This window comes from Euprymna scolopes, chromosome 45 (genome assembly GCF_053919585.1).
Source record: "Euprymna scolopes isolate OS-2025 chromosome 45, ASM5391958v1, whole genome shotgun sequence".
Taxonomy (NCBI): domain Eukaryota; kingdom Metazoa; phylum Mollusca; class Cephalopoda; order Sepiida; family Sepiolidae; genus Euprymna; species Euprymna scolopes.
This window is the reverse complement of record NC_136526.1, coordinates 34,110,277-34,126,923: the sequence shown is the minus strand read 5'-3', so window position 1 is coordinate 34,126,923 and position 16,647 is coordinate 34,110,277. Positions and strand designations below refer to the sequence as shown.

General features: G+C 32.0%; 1 protein-coding gene across 6 annotated transcripts in view; it reads right to left on the bottom strand.

Moving 5' to 3' along the window:
- LOC145269402 (uncharacterized) overlaps positions 1 to 16,433 on the bottom strand; it is a 42,551-nt gene extending 26,118 nt beyond the window's left edge. For 3 of the 6 annotated variants that reach the window (XM_080125089.1, XM_080125090.1, XM_080125092.1), the window contains exons 1-2: positions 16,281 to 16,432; positions 13,104 to 13,186 (exon numbers count right to left, since the gene is read on the bottom strand). The gene's annotated coding sequence lies outside the window, so the exon portion shown is untranslated. Of the gene's footprint in view, positions 1 to 13,103; positions 13,187 to 16,280 lie in introns of all 6 variants that reach the window. The other 3 variants (XM_080125091.1, XM_080125088.1, XM_080125094.1) reach the window with 3 other exon arrangements.
- Between the last annotated feature and the right edge of the window lie 214 nt (positions 16,434 to 16,647).

Here is a 16,647-nt window from a genome sequence, read left to right as displayed (position 1 = left end):
ATCGAATATTTTATAAAAATAGTGAAATTTCAAAGTCAGTGTTGTGAAAAATGCTATAGTAATGAAGGATTTTTCAGCATTTTTCTACACGATTTTTAAAATTAAATGCTCAATTTTCTGTTCAAGATAAGAATCTAATTTTTGGTATATGTTTTTATCATATCAAATCCCAACTATCATCACCAGTGCCATGTTGATTTTCTGAAAAAGTTGCAAATCGACCTGCCGTATTCATACATGGCATGCATAATAATTCCGTCCATAAAGAGTAAGACATAATTAGCCTTCATACACGGCCAAAATAAAATAAAAAATAGCCTAGCATGTACTAATAAATATTGCGACCCTTTCCGATTCTTGTTGATTTTGAAGCACACAAAATAAAATCAAATGGTCTGATCTCGAATCATAAATAACATATCTCTAAAACCTGAAAAGTTCAACTTTCAAAGTCTGCCTCTAAAATCATATTTTACAATGATACATAAAATTCTCTTTTTCTCTTGTTTAACCCGATCTCAACTAGTCGCATCACCTTTACTTTTTTTTTACACAGGAATCACCACATCATCAAGGCCAAGAGGCCACTCGAGGATAAGGGTTTAAAGAGTGTACAGTAGAAATTGGACAATATGGTAATCAATTCGGTAAATTTGTTAACATATGGAATGGCTCATCAAGAACTTGTTTACATTAGACTTGAAGACAACCATATTGTAGTCAGCTGGAAAGCAGGAAAACGGAAGCCAGGCGTGCAGTTCTAAGAAAGAAGCTTTGTTCATGGAATCTATGTTTAGGTTTAGGCACAAATAAAGAGTGGGGGGAATTATTGATAGTGTTTTCAGCTAGATGAGTGCTTCTTGTAAAAGTTTGGCGAGGTGGGACTATAGACTGAAGCTCAGTCGAACACTTTCCATGAAAATAACGATAAAGCAGAAACAAACTCGCAACATCTCTTCTGTGAGATAGAGGTTGCAGGAAAGAGAAAAGGACATCTACGAGGCTACAAAGTCTATTTGAACTCTATCAAGGCAGGACAAGTCCTTTCTAGCAGCTCCTGCCCAGATGTGGCAACAGTATTCCATCCTTGGACGTACCTGGCTCTTACTTTGATGTTTTCACTCAGCTGCCTAACACTCGACTTGCTGCTCTATCCAATTTCTCCTTCTAAATGAAGCCCTCATATGCAATTTAAGGCATTTATATTGTTACAGAATATATTTTTAACATGAAATAAAAATAATACTTATTGCACATTAAGTAACATGTCCTCATTAAATGTCAAATACATTTTTGAATCAAAAACCTTTTCACATCATATTTAAAACACATTAACTCAGTAAAATTTTACTCATTAAATGCCAAATATATTTTTGAATATAAAATGTATCTGCATCATTTCAACTTACAATGCATGTCTTCTTTTTCTTCGAGACACATAAAATCATTGTATCTAGAAGAGTTTAGTTTTGTATTTTATTTTCAAGAGAAAACTAAGCTTACCTATGTTTTGAATTAATATGTGAAATATTATTTTTTCATTACTTGCTTTGGTTTTTTTTACAAATAATTCACAAATATTAACCTGTTTAATTTCTCTGTTTACTTTTTAAGTTTCTATTTTTAAGTCTTTTTAAGCCAATATTTAGAAATATTTTCTGTTAACAAATTATTGTTTAGTTCAACATGTTTCAAAAGGACCCATGGCATAATAGATAATGCGCTTAGTAAAATTTAGTACAAATTGACATTTTTTGCCCCTCAACATGAATAGGCAGCAGAATCTTACTTGTTAAGTGTATAAGTCTCTAAATATCGGAAGTTTTTCTACTGTTATATTTTCTGACCTCGATCTGCTAGACTTTGAAATTTTGTTTTAAATTTTATTAGTTCCTATGCAACAATTAAAAAGTTTGACTCAAATATATTCTCATATCTTAAATAACAAATTAAATGTAAATGTATTGCTTTAAAAATAAAATACAAGAGCAGGTGCGTAGGTGACTATTAGAATATCTGCAATAGTAGGTGCGTAGGTGACTATTAGAATATCTGCAATAGAAAAATAGTGGAACCTGTTTCTTCTATTGTGACTGTAAGTGGATTCTTTCAATGCCGACTCTGCTCCCTCTCGTCTAACCAATGCTATGCTGTTGCCATCGAATATTTATATCAAAACCTTTGAGTTTTTGCCTATATTCAATAACACAATATCTACTTCCACTGGCAGTCCATATTGCACAACCTTGTCTAATTGTTCAAATAGATCCACCTCACAAAAATATATAATCACATTCAGTATTGTCAAAGCTGTCAAGTTAAACAGATGTTATAAAGAATCATTGATTCCAGAACGTTCTTTGCTTATGCTTTACTCTAACAAGTATTAATCGAACTCTAACATAAAGAACAATGTTTTTCCTATGGAACATTGCAAAACTGATGGTAAAAAAGTGTTTATAATTCTTAAGTAAGTCCCAGTTTTCCGCCATGCAAAAGAGTTTATTGAGACCACTTTTATCTGTTCTATTAATTTGTGCTAAGGGCAGTTTATACGGAATATTTGTGTTTTATTATTAGGTGCGTAGGTGACTATGAGAATATCTGCAATAGAAAAATAGTGTAAACCCGTTTCTGCTATTGTGACTTTAAGTTCATTCTTTCGATGCTGACTCTACCCACTTTCCTATGACCAATGTTATGCTGTTGCTATCGAATATTTATATCAAATCCTTTTAGTTTTTACCTATATTCAATAACAGAATGTCTTATTCCACTGGAAAACCATATTCCATAGCCTCGATTAGTTTTTCAAATATATCCATATTTTTTACAGATCAGAAAGATATATTATGAAATTCAGTATTGGCAAAGCTGTCAAGTTAAACAGATGTTATAAAGAATTCTCTTTGTTGATATTTAGAAATCTAAATCTTATATAAAAATACATCTTGGTGCTAAACTCTCTAAAATGACCCTGTAGACATAATCTTAACCTCTACATCCAATTGGTAATATGTCTTGTTTGGAGTGAATAAGAGTAAAAAAGTGAATGAATTATGTAATGTGATGATATAAGGAACAGGTTAACAAGGACTTTTAATTAAAAGAACATTTGATGAAGAAACTTATTGACGCAAAACAATAAAAATAAGAGTAAAAAAGTGAATAAAGGATGATTTGATGATACAAGGAATAGGTAAGAAAGAAAGAAAGAAAAAAAAAAGGAAAGGAAAGAGCAAAACGGAAGTTGTGTTTGTGAAAGTAAGTTTGGTGCGTTTCACGTAAATGTCAATTCAGGTTTTCATAAAACTCTAACCACGCGGGTTATAACAAAATCGAAGTAATGTAATTGTGAATTCAATTCCAGGTAACGGATTGTGTTCTGTTTTAATCTAATTTTATTATAATAAATGCTTTATAAATTGTGTTTATGTTTTATGCTAACCAATGGCAAAGTAAGCGCGGTTGGTTTCAGTGTAAGTCCAGTCCAGTTTTTAGATAAATTCTAACCGGTGTTCGGTTTTAAATGTCTCCTGTGAACGGTCTGGAACGGTGTAAGTGAGTGGCGGTGGAAGGATGAATTTAGTAGAGAGAGTATACTTTACTACTTCCATTAAATATAACCGATTTTTACAGTGGACTCTCACCAGACAGAATATAGGAAACTCTGATCAGCGAGATACTGGATATGTAATAAGCCTATAACATACGGCAGATGTCGTGATTCAGTTTGTGAATGATACGGCTGCACCAAATGTATACAGGTGCAGTCCTATAAAGGTCAAAGTCGGAGGGGAAAAAATGAGTTCAGGACTTTTAATTAAAAGAACATTTGATGAAGAAACTTATTGACGCAAAACATTGAATTACGAAAGAATTGTTTCTCAATCATTTTATCATGTCGTAAGTTAAAAAACAGAATGACCATTGATAGAATTAAATACCCAGATGGGAATGAGCATTGTTTTTAGACAAATAGGTCTGATACAAGGCTATATGCAGATTGCAAGACCTAGCCACATTCTGGAATTTAATACAGGAAACATGCACTCTGAAAACAAACAGGCTAGTCTTTGAACTAGTACAGTCAAAGAGGCCCAACTCTGCAACAGAGGGGTACCGTCTCTGTTAGATACGACTGGTGGCAGTGATAGCATTACTAATAAAAATGTTTTTTCAACCAGACGCTATAAAATATAAAAACCTGCAACTGTTTAATTTCAAGGAAAGGCCACTGATGTACAGATTCCAGATAAAACATATCCGGATATCCAGAAGGTATCTCATCAGACAAATCCTTATCATATAATCAACACGGCAGTCAAATCCAACTTCATGTCAATATATGAAAGTGATTTGATATTACATGAAAAAAGATTGTTGCGACAGCAGCCACAGATGAAGAATGCAGGACATTACCACATCTAATTCAAAATGGATTCTTCCAATCATACAATAACCTCTCATTAACAACTACATACACGTTTCAACAATCCACAAGGATTGTGCTAACATACCAAGTTGAAAATCTGATTGGTACAACCCCAGCCTGATTGAAAGCCTCCTTCAGAATGGAGTATATGAAAGTTCTTCGTTCCAGTCAGAGGAGAAAGTTTCAGTATTAAATTTCCTCATAGACTTAGAGAACACACAGGGTGAGCACCCAAACACAGCATTGTAGTTTTCTACTGGTATCCCATCCTCACATCCTGTTATTTTCCAAATAGTGCAAGACATTTCTGCCTTCATTCAATGTGGCATTACAGCTAACTTCCTCAGCTTGATTCACACTCACATATGTCGCAAGAGCAAGGTGATAAATCAATTCGTCAAAGTTCTGAGTAACACAGCATTGCAGATAACCTATTCTACATGCATTACACACTTGCGCTGCAAGATGTGAAGCAACCATTCCTCATAAAATGTGGGAGTAAAAGACAGCTCATTCAACGTGCATGTACCAAGATATAATTTATCTGATTAGCAATGTAATTGTCATTTGAACACCAAGTGATAAGATAACAACGAAGGTGCTGAAAGTGAGTGTTGATTACCACAAGACAATTAGTAATTGCAAAGTTGACTAGCCAGCATCACATCTGGTACCGAGAGAAAAGTGACCAAAGACATGACTGGGATTTTGGCCCATGTGACATTTCAATCCATGGCTACTAAAAGATCTGACGATCGTTTATGGTCGACAGTAGATTAAAGTTGATGATAAAAAGGTGTCCTTTTCCTTTTCAGTTTCTTGAGTTTTTGGTGTGCATACAGAGATGATGCTAGGATTCAAAACAGTGCCCCTAAAACTATCTTAGCTAACCTATGTGAGATCGTCTCCCATGCTTGAAGAGCTTCATGTATGTAGATTAAATGCAATGACGACTCCACTGTGGTAGAACTGATAAAAGATTACTGTTCTGTGGCTGTTATTCAACAGGCCATACTAACTGTAATTATTAAGTGTTTTCTCATGAGAGATTGAATTCATTCAGTACGTAACATGGATATATTCCAACCAGGGATTCCAACAACTTCTCTCGTTCAATTCAGAACAATAGTGTCCTGCACATTTGGCATCATCCCCAATAACCTGAAGACCGGTGAATTGGTTATACAAGCAGTGGACGCCATAGCAACAATAGGAAGTTTCAATGGAAAAAAATTTAGGGAAGAGTCACAAGTCCTATCTTTTGACCATCCTGTTTGCTTCAAAATATTCACAGACTCAGAAGCTGCCTCACTTCAGACAGATGCTGCAAGAATTTAGAATGCAATCAACCATGAGTGATTGTGTCCCGGAAAATAGTTCTATGTATGTAATGTAGTCGTTTATATATAGGATCCAAATGTATTGTAGACTCTGTTTCAAGGAACAGAAGAAAAGAAGAGGAAAGAAATTCAACTCACAGTTTCAGGTTTTAACAAAAGACCTCTGTTCCCTCATTTTCCAGCCACACATTACTTCTTATCTTGACTGTGACGTCACTAACGTGTCTCTAACATGATCATTCTGTGCACACATTCTTCTTTTTATAATCTTTTTTCTTGCCATGACATTATCTCACACATGGCTCAATCATTTGCATACAGTTGCCATATGCAGGTGTGCACTCTGTTACATGCATGCATAGGCCACTGAAGTGAATGCATTGGTAGGTTGGTTGTTAAGGCTCCGTTTTAAGGTGTTGATAAATTTTGTATTTACTTTCCCTTTTTTATAAAGGAGTCACCACTCATCAAGGCCTCTTGATGACAAAGGTAAATGAGTATATGGTAGTCAATGAGACAATATCGTAGCAATCATCAGTAGTTAAAATTTGGTAAATTGTATCACTTAAGCGGACGGCTTAACAAGAACTAATTTACATTGGAATTGAAGATGACCATATTATAGTCAGCTGGAAACAGAAGAGTTCTACAGAAGAAAGAACCTTTGTTCATGGAACCTACATTTAAATTTAGGCACAAATAAAGAGTGGGGGAAATTATTGATAAGGGTTTCAGCTATACAAGTGTTTTTCATTAAAGTTTTTCAAGTTGGATCAAAGATTGGAGCTCAGACGAGCACTTGCCATAAAAATAATGATAAAGAAGAGACAGGGTTGAAACGATTCTTCTGTTGGAAAGAGGTTGCAGGGCAGAGCAAAGTGCAGCTTCCACTAGGCTACAAAGTCTACTTTGAACTCTGTCAAGACAATATAAGGTACTTCTAGTAGCTTCTACCCAGATGTCGCAACAGTACTTTGGATGTACTTGGCTCTTATACAGGTAGAAAACTGCATCAACAGTGAAGTGGTAGAATGATCACACAATTTTTACAGTGACCTTGGCAATGGATTTGATGTACGTGTTCTATTTCAGATCAGGAATAAAGGTCAGACCCAAAAGCTTCTCAAAGAAAAGTTGGACCCAGGATAGAAAATTGAGCGAGCCAGCATTAATACTGTGAGCTTCTGATTTCTGCCCATCAATAACTATTCTTATGAATCTCTAAGAGAGAAACGATTTAATAATTGAGAAGAGATTTCCAGTTATACAATAGCTGAAGATCTTATGGAGTAGACCTTTATGCTATTTGCTGTTTTTTTTAAGCAATACATTCATATTTAATCGGTGATCCAGAAACTAAAAATGCTAAGAACTGATTAAATATAATTGAGAAAAACACTGTTTGTCATTGTTGTTGGTTTTCTACAGCAACGTATATACATTCAAATGTAAACAGTATGTGTCCGTCAGGTTGATCAACGAACCTGATGAAGAAGAAATGGAAATTGATGATAGCACAGAAATAGTAGAAAGCAACACGGAATGATATACACACAAGTTCTCTGGTGGATATAAAGATGACCATAATTCCGCCAGTTGTCACATGGTGGAGATGTAGAAGTAAAAGAGTTATCTACTAATATGTTAGAATAGTATCTACGAGTTATCTGTTAATTGTACAATAAGTACTAATGAGTTATCTGCCCCTTAAAACAATATAAGAACAGACACAAGAAGTTATTTGTATTTTAAGTGGATCTTAGCAATGAAGAACGTTTTATCTGTTTACAGAACTTTAGTGTTTTTTGTAAAATATATGAGAAATATTTACAAAATAAATTTATTGCTAACATCTATGATGCTTTATTTTCATTAAAGACTAAGATAAATTAATGCGTTTTTAGTACTTAAAACAGTACTTTAGTAAAGTTGTTTTGTTTACATAAAATAATACATTTGCAGATAAAAATATGTTTATTTTATTCTGTAATTGTAAATAAATAAATGCAGAAAGTTTCATCCAAATTTGTTGGGTCCTGAATTTTGATGAATTTTAAAATTATTTTTATACTTAGGAGATCAGTCATTTATTTTGCACATACCTACAAATAATCCTTGGGAACAGTCAGCCGTTAATTTTGCAGGATAATGAATTAATAAATGGAACATGGTAACAGTGATATTCTTTCTGTTGACTTTCTAGAAAGTTGCTCGTCCATGCTTGTGCCTGGGCCTCAATTTTTCGGTACTTCCTGTTGATTTTTTTTGTCATTATCAGTAGGTATCCCAAACCAAAATTTTATTTTTATCATATCTAAAAAAAAGTAATGTGGGCATGTAGATTTTTGTAAACCATTTACAAAAGTACCAAATTTATTTTGGTAGGTCAATTAGCCATCAAGTTATGATCATTCAAAGTTTGTCGGAAAGTTGAAATTTGCTATCGTGGCCGAGAAGCCAAATTTCATAGTCTATAACTAAAAATGTAAGCTACTAACAAGTGAAAAATCCTTATAAATGTAATGTCATCTTGTAGTAGATGAAAATTAATACAAATTTAGGCAATAAATATTAGATGAAACCAACTTAAACACTAGGCAAAATCCCTCTATCAACGCGAAAATAGTGAAAATACGACACGGAAATGCAACTTTAACTGTTCATATCAATTTCATTTTAATAGCTAATGTATTGAATCTTCTTAGTATTATTCAAAACACATTAGAGATCAAGATAATTCTTTTTTTTTTTATTATAGATTGATAAAACCACTCAATTGTGGACCATGTAAAAGCAGTCAAACAGGCAATTTTGTAAAAAGGGCAAAAAAGGTAAAAAAAATGAGTCAAAAGTATATGTTACTGAAATTGCTATAAAACTGTAACCATTGGTGGTAGAAGCTTGAAACTTTGCAACTTTACTAATTTTGGGGTGAGGAATTCAAAAAAATGGTTGCCTTGTTTCTAATAACAAAACTTTTTGCCACAGAAATACTTTTACTTTGGGAAATTTAAACTCGCCAAAAAAGCACCGACGACAATAATATTTAGAAATTTTTTATACAAAAAAAATGCACAAATTAATTTTTTTTTTAAATATTGAAAAACTTTCAACTTAAAAAACAAGTAAAAAAGATATTTTAGGTTTTACTACAATTCCTTTCTTATCAATGTTCTCTCAGAATTCTTTCATAAGCTTCTGCTATGGTAGATATCTCAGGAACCCTCCAAATCCTACCATCACTTGAAACTGGCATTACCTCAAAATCCGATCTGTAGACAAATGCTGACTCTACTTGTGCAAGGTAATCTGATAAAGGCCATCGAAAATAATCTTTTCTACTTTTTGTTTGCATTAAAAATTTTACTACAGTGCTGGATGCAGATATAATATCAATGACTTGGCCAATGTAAAAGTTGGTGTCATAGTAGACAACTACCCATTGTCCTTGATGTTCATAACTGAAGATATCCTGAGATGGATCTTTATCATAACTGCGGGAGTTACTGAATGTTCAGCAGATTCACTTAGGGAAGACATTTTTTGTTACTTTGGTGGAGGTGGAGATGAATCAATTGGATTTCTTTTCAAGTAGTCAGAGAGAGCAGCTTCCAGTTGAACTTTATTTCCACTGGTGTTGATTTTGACATCTAAAACAACCTTGAGGTATCTCAATTGGTCTTTGAGTGCTTCCAAACCACTTTCTGAAATTTTTTTTATCTATCAGACTTCACTGGACCACCATGCTTAATAACAGAGTTAATAATTCTCTCTTTCTCAGCAGCAGCTTGATGTTCTTTTCCTTCTTTAATTTTTCATTTTGTGCAATTTTTTCTTGGACACGAAGTTTCACAAGGGCTTCTTGTTGTGCATGTTTTTGTCGCAAATGTTTTGCATGTTTTCTGGAGATGCTCAGAATGGATTGCCTCTTTGTTGATGGTATTACTTCCAACCAAGCTGTTGTCCGATTGCGCTTAAGCATATTTGAAGATGATCGATTATGTAGTGATGCATGTCGTTTTGTTTGCATGCTAAAATCTAAATCTCTAAAGGCATGCTCACCTGACAGATTTGTTAAAGGGCAGCTCTTCAAGGCATCTCTCGTCTCCTGATCTACATCTTTTCCAAAAGCACCTCCTTCTAAAAAGTCATGCAACTGGTGCTTAGTGACAATGAGGAACTTACTGAGTATCTTGCGCAAACATTCTAAAACAAGTTCAGGGGCTGTGAGACTAATACAGAGAGACACATTGCCTTCCTCAAAGAATTCCCCATTAAATACACTTTTACAGTCAGATTTTAATAACAACTGGGGATTGTTGATCCAGCATTCTAAACTTAGAGCCATTTTCTTGATATAGTGATGGAAGTCAACATACTGAACAGTGCTGTTAACAAGTTTCCAGAAAGGTTTGGTCAAATTAATGTTCAGCAAACCAACTGCAGCAAGTAGGGAATGTAGTCTCATCAGAAATGTCAGCCAAAACACTCTGTAATTTCATATTGCAAGATGTTGCAAACACAGATAAAAATAATTTTATGTGCTCTTTATGGTGGTCAGGGCATTTTCATTCTGTCCTGCAACCACTTTTATTGTTTATGAGTGTATGTACGGGTGACGACAAAAAAAAAATTAATATGCGTTCTGTCACAATTTCTGTTAATGCTGACATAAAAAGTTTTTATGTAATTATTTTCAAATTTTAGAACGAAATAATTTAATATATTTGCTAATATATAGCCTTGGAACTGTTCCGTCTGCCTGCTTCCCTCCGGACTACAACTTGGATGTCTTCAAGTCCAATGTTAACAAATTCCTAATGAACCGCCCCCTAATTAAACACTTCACCAAATCCCCACACTAACGTAATGTACTTGCAATAACCCTTATCCCTGAGTGGCTTCCGGGCCTTGATAAGTGGTGATCACTGTGTAAAAAAAAAAAGGTTTGGTCAAATTAATGTTCAAGCAAGTAGGAAACGTAGTCTCTCATCAGAAATGTCAGCCAAAACACTCTGTAATTTCATATTGCAAGATGTTGCAAACACAGATAAAAATAATTTTATGTGCTCTTTATGGTGATATATTGCCAGGGCATTTTCAAATAGAGAATTAAACCTATTTGCCCGATAACTTGTGATTTGAGATTGGTACCCTTCTTTGCTGCAGAATGTCAGCCATTCTGTCCTGCAACCACTTTTATCGTCTCCACGAGAACATCCAAGAACATCCGCAGTAGGTCTAATCAGCCTTGCTCTAGCTGATTCTGATGAAGTCCAATTTTTAAATTGGATGGAAGAATCCATGTATATTTTATCGCCATAAGTCAGTTATTGAATATTTTGTTTATGAGTGTATGTTATGTACGGGTGACGACAAAAAAAAAAAAATTAATATGCGTTCTGTCACAATTTCTGTTAATGCTGACATAAAAAGTTTTTATGTAATTATTTTCAAATTTTAGAACAAAATAATTTAATATATTTGCTTATAGCCTTGGAACTGAGTTTCTATATTTAGTCAGTTTTTTTTCTACAAAGCGTAAATTTAGACATGTTTGGCGAATTGAAAAACAAAAACATGTGCGTTCGGTCACAATTTCTGTTAATGCTGACATAAAAAGTTTTTATGTAATTATTTTCAAATTTTAGAACAAAATAATTTAATATATTTGCTAATATATAGCCTTGGAACTGAGTTTCTATATTTAGTCAGTTTTTTTCTACAAAGCGTAAATTTAGACATGTTTGGCGAATTGAAAAACAAAAACATGTGCGTTCGGTCACAATTTCTGTTAATGCTGACATAAAAAGTTTTTATGTAATTATTTTCAAATTTTAGAACAAAATAATTTAATATATTTGCTAATATATAGCCTTGGAACTGAGTTTCTATATTTAGTCAGTTTTTTTCTACAAAGCGTAAATTTAGACATGTTTGGCGAATTGAAAAACAAAAACAAAAACATGTGCGTTCGGTCACAATTTCTGTTAATGCTGACATAAAAAGTTTTTATGTAATTATTTTCAAATTTTAGGACAAAATAATTTAATATGTTTGCTAATATATAGCCTTGGAACTGAGTTTTTATATTTAGTCAGTTTTTTTCTACAAAGCGTAAATGTTGACATGTTTTACGAATCCAAAACAAAGAAACAAAAAATTAGTAAATAAATAATGCTTATTTTAAGTAATTTATTTTAAATAATTTTTTTTTTAATTCTCTTTTTTTTTTTTCATAATTAAAAAAACTTATGTTTCTGAACAATAACAAAAACATATACTTTATCGTCATAAGTCACTAGCCGAACGTTTTGTTTATGGAATTTAATTAAAATAATTTAACAATGCTGAAGTTTATCCAACCATAACCAAAAGAAGAAAGCGATGAAAGAACATATGAAAGTTTGAAAAAAGCTATAAAAAATAAACTGGCATTATTGTTAAAATTGTAAATTTTCATTTTTTTTAATGACATTCTAAAAATATTAATTAAAAAAATATCTTTCTATAACTTTTAAATAATAAAGAAAAAACAAACTCACTTTGGTAAGTCCATAGTGAAACGAGTTGTTTGTTTATGTTTTTCCGTTCAGTCTAGCTGACAGTTGATAATTGACCTCTCTGGCATTAAGTTGAAAATCTCTGTAGGTACCCCAACTTTTATTAGTGTGCGCTCCTTGATTTATGGGGCCATAAACATGACACCAACAGATTATTAAAGAGGAGATATTCCTCTACAAAACGATGCCTTTTTCAGAATTCTTACTATAAAATTTCTTTCATGTTTTTTTCACTGAAGTTTTCAAGTTGGATTTATTTTTAGAAAAACCACTTATAACCTTTTAATAACCTCACCATGTTATTAAGTGACCTTTTTTCTTTAAAATGATACGATGTTTATATACTTAGAGACTCACAATATGAAGCGCAACAAATTTGAAAAACATCAACATTTTTTGTGTAAAAAATAAAGCGACATTTACCAAAATTAGAGGAATAACTTGAAAAATCCTGAAAAAAAAACTATTAAAGACACAAGAAAAAGAATTATATATCTATAAAGACAAAAGATTAAATTTTATTTAAATCAAAACCATATCAAAATAACCCAAAAAACAAACGAGATATCGCAAGTTGAAGTTAAGGGAAATTTTACTTTATTTACTAGTTTTCGCACCTAAACTAGGCCAGTTTGGGATACCTATTATCAGTATTGTCAGATTTTAACGACTAAAGTGGGAGGGGGGGGGCAGACATTTCTGTTACTCAATGTGCTAAACCTGAACTCGACCTAGAAGAAAAAAAAATAACAATGAACCTCTTACCTTGCATGGTGAATTCTTCTCGACTTTTCTCAGCTAACTGGAGTTGCAACTAATTGCCTCGTTGCTTTCAACGACAGATCATCCTTGTTATGGTTTCAATAAGCCACAAAGAAAACAGAACAACGGAATAGAGTTTAAACAATGTATTACTAGAACAACAACGTAAAAAGTTACATCTGAAAAGAGTAGTAAACGTCACCGAGCAGGTGAGGGTTACTCTGGTGTTTAATTCACACCTGAGATTATGGTTTATATAATGGATAGAACAGTCCATTTGGAGGGTGATTCCCCCACAAGAGTCCTTGTAATATTAACTACAAAACAAATAACTAGACTAAACAAAAAAACCAACAACACATATCGACGATAGGGGGGTTTTTATAACCCACTACTCGATTCTATGCAATTGTTGTCACACCCAACCCACTAAATATATCAGAATTTTTTGTGAATTTTTGACACAAAACAGTAAATAAAATATAAAAAACGCATAATTTCTCTTTTTAAAGTGGGTGGTTTATTTTCTTTATGGAATATATTTCCTAAATAAAACTATTAAAGTCGTTTTAAAAATAATAGAAATATTATTTTTTATTTTTAAAAGACAGTGCTTACAAAGTGCCTGTGCGCGTTCATGCAGCCATTTTTTTACATAATGAAATCAATTGAATTTTACAAATTAAATTTTTTTCAGTTTTTAAACTTTAAAAATCTATCAAAATTTTTCTATTGCTTCAATTTTGAAGATATTTTCAGGTTCAATGTGAAATTTTATGCTCTTTCCAATAAACCACATATAATATTCTAGACATAATTCACCCCCTCCCATTTTAAAATGTCTATTAATATGAAAATAATTAATTTTCTCACCTCAAATTTATAAATCACAAATTGAAGATAAAAGATCAATAAATAAAATAAGCTAATTTAAAACAAAAAACAAACAATTATTTGCAAATTTACCTGTAAAGTCCAGTTTGAAACCTTTTTTTAAACCCACGTTTTTTTAAGTTTGTTAAATTCCTCATAAAATTTAGTAGAGTTATAACAATTTTTTCTATTTCATTCAATGTTTTATTTTCACTCCATAAAGAAGAAATAGAATATAATAAATCAAAAACTCATGTATTTCTTTAAGAGAATAAAAAATAAAAAATCGGTTGACTGTTTTTTTTTATCGGCAAAAACTGATTAGTGGAATGGGATTATTTTAAAGCTACGGTCGCCCATATTTACTAACGTGTTTACAGCCAGCAATAGAAAGGGAGATTAATTCTGCCGCTTAAGGCCACCGAAGTTCCCACCTTAAAGAAAAGGCGACGTTTGTCTCCCTTTATTTCAGTTGTGAAACATCTCATGTTGCAGTATTTTTTAATACTCACTTAAAAAAGTATTTTATTTAAAAAGGACATGAAATATAAAATATAAATATGGATAAATTCATAACAATGAAGAATGGAAGGACCCATTGAATAGTATTTTTATAGGTAAGTGATCTTTTGGAATTTATATTTCTTTTTATATTCAAAGTAAGTTAAAATTCGTTGATTTTCTTTAAATCATTTTAAAGATAACTGATTTAAAAAACAAATATTGCATAATTTGCTATTAAACTTGCTATTTTTTATTAAATTTGGTCTTTGCTCCTTTAATTGAAAAAAAATTAGGGTTTGAATTACATTTTTCATGTAGTTATAAGCTTTGAAAGATAGGAGGTCAAATTATTAAATTTTTTATCACGCATTTTTAATGGCATTTTCTGACACTGCTATCAACCCATGTGAGTGGACAACAAACAAACACTATTATAAAATCAGTCGACCAAGCACTTTCAAACCTTTTGCTTCAACGACTTCCACACAGAATTCCATTGCTTCACCCCTCCTCCACATCGAGTTTCGGTAAGTAAAAATTACCACAGTACCACCTTTTTCTACATTTTCATTCAAAAAATAAATATATCCTATAAATATTGAAATTTTCCTTAACACGTTAAAAACGGTACTAGTGCACTTATTGATCCATGCTGAAATAATAACGTTATTATTAAAAAAGCTATTCTTAACATGAGGAGGGGAGGGTGTTTTGTACCTATTCTGTACTTTAACCTTACAATTGAATAATAATAAAAAAAAAAAAACATATAATAAAACTTTAATTAAACTTGGAAATACGATTTAAAAAATAGCACAGATCAGTGAGTGCATTGGCACCTAAATCACTTTTTGTTATGTTATTAGTAGCGGTGTTTAAAGGGTTTATTTTAAGTGAATCATACCGAAAACACTTTTCTTTTTTCGTTCATGTCTTTTACGTTTTCAATATGAATACAATTTTTAAGGCACTCAAAAAAAAAACTTTAAAAACAAAACGAAACTATAAACACGCCATTGGAGTGATTTCTATAGTACTATTTTGGGTTTGTATTACTGTACACATAGATTCGAAAAAGTTGTCAAAAAACAAATATATAACAAATAAATGTAATCAAAGGCGAGATAAGTTACTTTTCTACCTAACTGGATATATTATTTTGTGTTTTTATTCAATGTAATATGCTTATTCAGCTCGAAAAACATACAGTGTTTACCGATGTATTGGAAAATTCAAGATGGCGCCTCACTCCCTCTTAACACGGTAAGTTTGGGAAAAGGTGTTATAAGTAAAAAACTAGACAAAATACTATTAAAAACCCGCCGAATATATGTCAACCTATGTCCCGGTAACATATATTGAGCGAGTTTTTAACAGTATTTTATCCAATTTTTTATTTATAACACCTTTTCCCAAACTTACCGTGTTAAAGAGAGAGTCAGACGCCATCTTGAATTTTCTAATACATCGGTAAACACTGTATGGTTTTCGAGCTGAATATACATGTTACATTGAATAAAAACACGAAAAATATATCCAGTTTGGTAGAAAAGTAACTTATCTTGCCTTTGGATAACATTTATTTGTTATATATTTGTTTTTTGACAACTTTTTCGAATCTATGTGTACAGTAAAACAAACCCAAACACGAAAAATATATCCAGTTAGGTAGAAAAGTAACTTCTTTCCTTGGATAACATTTATTTGTTATATATTTGTTTTTTGACAACTTTTTCGAATCTATGTATACAGTAATACAAACCCAACAGAGCTTCAAAATCAATTAAATGAATAAATACTTACTTTTTGTTTGGCAATCTGTTTTTAACAAAGAAACAATTATAAGATGAGTTAATTTAAAAGTTTGACGGGTGAACGTCAACGATTAATGATGGCGACCGGAAAAGCTAGTTCGCAGAAAATTAAAATTCTTTTCTTAATTTATTGTGATTTCAATATTACTTACTCGAGCCATTGCCACGTTGTAGAAAATATTATTTGAATGTTTATTTGTGGACACATTTTCACATGTAAAATATATTTAATGAAATAATCATTGAACATATTGATTGTTTTTACAAAAGTATTGAATATTAAATGTAAAATATATTGAATGTTTTTCAGAGAGACAATGACATTTTCAAATAAATATTTTATTAAATTTAAAAGC